This window comes from Triticum urartu, unplaced genomic scaffold (genome assembly GCF_003073215.2).
Source record: "Triticum urartu cultivar G1812 unplaced genomic scaffold, Tu2.1 TuUngrouped_contig_4270, whole genome shotgun sequence".
In the NCBI taxonomy this organism is placed as follows: Eukaryota; Viridiplantae; Streptophyta; class Magnoliopsida; order Poales; family Poaceae; genus Triticum; species Triticum urartu.
The window spans coordinates 10,852-15,338 of record NW_024114845.1 but is presented as its reverse complement, the minus strand read 5'-3'; the positions used below and the strand labels follow the sequence as shown (position 1 = coordinate 15,338).

Sequence of the window (4,487 nt, the reverse complement as noted above, 5' to 3'; positions counted from 1 at the left end):
TTTATGTGGTTTGTCCATAAACAAGTTATTTTAACAAAGGACAACTTGATTAAACGCAATTGGACAGGTCCTACTAGGTGTAGTTTCTGTGATCGGGATGAGACGATTACGCATTTATTCTTTGATTGCCCGTTGGCCAAAGTTCTTTGGCGGACGGTCCATATTGCTTTTAATATTACTCCACCGACTTCGGTCAATGCTTTATTTGGGACATGGCTTAATGGGGTTGAGCCTGAATTAGCAAGACATATTCGGGTTGGAGTTTGCGCTTTGTTATGGACTATCTGGAATTGCAGAAATGATTTGGTTTTTAACAGAACATCACAGATTCATTTTTTGCAGGTTATTTTCCGAGCTACGGCACTGATCCGTGCGTGGTCGCTACTCACTCCGATGGAGGCCAGGGAGCATTTGGTTACTGGATCTATCCGTTGGGAGATGGTAGCTCGGGATATCTTCAACCGGTTTGGATGGCGGTCATGTAATAGGATAGGCAATTAGTTTCCCTATCTATTTTTAGCCAGCCGGTTGTGGCATCTTTTTCGGGCTAGTTTGTGTATCTAGCCATCTGTCGCTCCGTGTGAGCTGCATTTATCCTTTGCTTTTTGTTTGGCTGGAGACTGTGGAACCTTGTTGGCACTTTTTGTTATTTGGTTAATAAGATGGCCGTATGTATCGTTCTGATGCAGAGACCGGGGAGATCCCCCTTTTCGAAAAAAAAGATGGTTTTTTCTTTTGCACAAAAATGCTCCTGACTGTATGTCCCTATGGTATAGTGTTCTTTTATACATCTTACTGTATTTTAGAACATAGGTAGGATTACTTCGTTTGAAATGGACTTGTAGGCTGTTGCACCAGGGCCCATAACTTCTTTTGGGGAAATGACCTGACTTTATTAGTTAAATAAACAAATTACACTAGATTGAAGAAATTGAACCATACACGGACAAGAAAGGCCTCTGATACAACCTCAAATTTCTTCAAACATTGGTTGTCACGAACAAAACAAAAGGCCCAGGTTTACTGTTAATTTTAGATCGTCTGGTTTGGTTTTGGTGCCCTTCTGACACATACTAACTCACTCTAGGAGCAGGATACAGTGAGGTTAAACAAACACCAGAGGATTACAGATTCTGAGCAAGATAGCATCCCACTACGATATGTTAATAATCTGCAGGCAATGACGGCACTCGCTAATGATGGAGCTGAAGAGATCCTGCGTCTTGCTGGGCCAAAGAAGCCTCCGTTGCTGCAGGAAAATCAATACATGAAAGATAACGTCAGTCAATTGGATGTTCCAAAAATCCCACCAAACAGCTGTAATCCCAAACCAAAGATAATCGATGCTCCCAATCGGCTCAGATTTCAGCCATGTAATCATGTCTTGGACTGATAGAGCCATAGAGGGCGCCAATTTCAACCCAAAACCTCCCGAACAAAAAGACAGACAAAGATAGCAATGGGACAGCAAAACAAAAGATGATCAGTTGTTTCGGTTTCCCCGCACAGGGGGTAATTGATATCTGTAGGCCAATGTCTATGAAGAATTTGTTGTCTTGTAAGGATTCTATTCTATCATGGACAACCTGCCATGTTAAAATCCAGATCTTCAGAGGAATTTTTAGCTTCCAGAGTTCGACCAAATATTGGGGTTTGGAGTCCCAGATGGGAAAGCCAACCATACAGATTTTGTGGTATAAGTTTTGTTACCAATGAGCTCCCATTACAGCTTCATTTCTTTCAAGTGTTGGCAAATGTACATATAGAGATGCAAGTTTGTTTCAATTTTCACGACTCGGGTTCTTTCATTAGCTCCAATAATAGCACACCAGGACAAATAATCCTCTTACAGGTTGAAGCAAGACATGATTAAAAAGGAAGGAAAAGGAACGGATGCATTGGATACACATAGATTGATTGTTATTTTCTCTCTAATAAAGGTGTGAAGCCATGAATAGTAACCAAAACAGCCACTACAGAAGCATTATACATCAACGAATAAACTTCTCCCAGCTACACTGAACTACCGAAGATTATTCAATATCAGTACAACATGGGAAAAAGATTGGTTTACTCACTGTGAAGGGAGGCACCTAAGACGGTGACCACCTTACCGAAGCGCTCCGAGGTGACCTGTGCCCACTCACAGACCCCTGGTAAGATTTCGCCGAGGTCAGTATTCCACTTGGAACAATCACCCGTCCATACTTTGTCTGTGATCCTTGGTTCTATTATCAGCTGCTCAAGAACAGAAGCATTTCCCAAGATACAACATGCCAGCTCAATCTGAGTCTTGTAACAGCGAAACCCACTCATGAAGACCGTCTTGAGATGATCATGGCGGCGCATACCCGCCACCTCACTGCTGGAGAAACCACTGGATATAACATACAACATCTGCATTCGAAGCTTGCAACCATTGGTCAAACTAATAAAGATACAGTTTTTTTCTTGAAGGTCCATATATTAATCTTTTAAATAAATAAAACTGCACTCACATGCAAGTGCAACGTCTCCAGTCCGGGTGCAACATCCAAACAATTGGCCAGTTGAAGAACTCCATTATCACCATTTGGGTCCTTAGAGTTGACAATTAATTGACAAGTCATATGCCTCAAATGCAAAAACATTCCCTGTTGTCTTGTTGGCAGCTTCTGCAACTGAAACATGATCCGAACAAATAAGATGACGCTGACAGTAACACCAACTTTGAAGAACTATGAGGTGAACAAAAAAAGGAAAGACCAGCTAACTTGTGCATATTCTGATATGAAAGATTGCAGATGTAATGTCTTCACTGGCAAAATGCTTGGAACTGCAGTGAATGTGTGGGTCACTGCTTTAGTGGCCATAAACATTATTGTTGCCTTCTCTAATTTTGAGCAACCATGAAGCACTATAGGGATCACTTCCCCTCTGTACTCAAAATTCAAAATGAGCAAGATCAATAGCATGAAACTCAACCGTCTGGATGTCCATTCCAGCAATCAGCAAATGTTGAAGTTTATCGAGTTTGTGTGGTACGATTAAGTCATCCACACCATAGCAGCACATGATCTCTAAGTCCTCAAGTCTTGAACATTTTGCAAGCAAGCCTGGAAAATCTCCAAATATCTTAACAGAGTCCAAAACAAGCCTTCTGAGTATAGTAAAGCCAGACATTTCTGAGCGTGGCTTTATAGAAACACTGGCGAGAAATAAGGACTGCACAAATGAGCTACCTTGACCCTCTAAGGCCTCGAGAGGGAAGTGGTGAAATTTTAATGGGAGATAAACTTTCTTGAGATTAAAATCTATTATAGTTGCCATTGATGAAGCGGCAAACTGAATCCACCTGTCAAGATGATCAGCGTACTCTTTGTGCATGCCGCATGTGATGCTGAACTTATTGATTCCTAACCCACTATGCTGCTGAATAACCAAATTTACAGTCTCAATGAACTTCGCTCTTTTTATTTGGGCACTATGCTGATTAGCGGTGTAAAATTTCGAATCATCGGGGCCATGAAAACATAGATCGGAGTGGAATGTCCAGAGCATTCTCCAACTTGTTGAAACCATGCTTGTCCTGACGGCCTCTTTCAGTGGCAGCAATGAGATTATAACCGGCTGAACCTCCTGCGACGCGAGAGGGCCTGAATTATTAGAGGGGCTGCATTTTAACTAAAAGTAACTCGTTGACACAATGAGTTCAAAGTGCATGTATTTTGAAGGAGAAATACAAGCAGATGCAAACTGCAACCTATTGCTGTAGAGGGGTTTAACTGTAATTAATACTAATTGGTACACACAATGAGCTGAAAGTTCAGAGATCTGAACCAGAAATCTGAGCAGATGCAAGGTGCAGTTTCACCAATTAAGCAAGGTACCCTAAACATTGAGGAACTAATAATGGAATGGAATTTGCCGCTGGAAGGTCCTCCATGCGGAAGGACGGCCCGTCGGCGACGCCGTGGTGGTTCTCCGACCTGCTCCGCTGGGCCGCCGCCGCCTCTTCCATGGGCTGCTGCAGGGAGGGAGGGAGGAACCCTAGGTTAATAGAGAAAGGGAGGGCACTCCGCAGATCGATCCATCCACCGGGAAAACCTAGGAGACAGGGTTGGGGACCCCTGCTCACCTGTCGATCTGGAGAAGAGGGAGGAGGAGCTGCTTCGTCTTCTCCGGCTCCGGCCATTACTGCTGCTCCTCTCCAACCCGGCGAGCTCAGTTCAATTTGCCGGTTTTGTTTTTCCTTTTTTGAGGAGGAGGTGGACACTCCCACTCCGCGATGCAAATGGAATTAGGGCCCAATTCTTTTGCTAAAATCTGGGAATTCTTCCAGAATCCAACCCCTACCAGCTTCTTCCAGAATCTTCGAGCCTCATCTAATTAGATAGGATTGTAAAACAAATGTGGCTCGAAGATTCTGGGAGAAGCTGGTAGGGGTCGGATTCTGGGAGAATCTCCAGATTCTGGCAAAAGGACTGGGCATAGAGGTGCCACCGTAG

General features: G+C 43.4%; 1 pseudogene; it reads right to left on the bottom strand.

Annotated features, from left to right (window-relative positions):
* Nucleotides 1–899: 899 nt before the first annotated feature.
* LOC125527588 lies at nt 900–4,015 on the bottom strand (annotated as a pseudogene).
* Nucleotides 4,016–4,487: the final 472 nt, after the last annotated feature.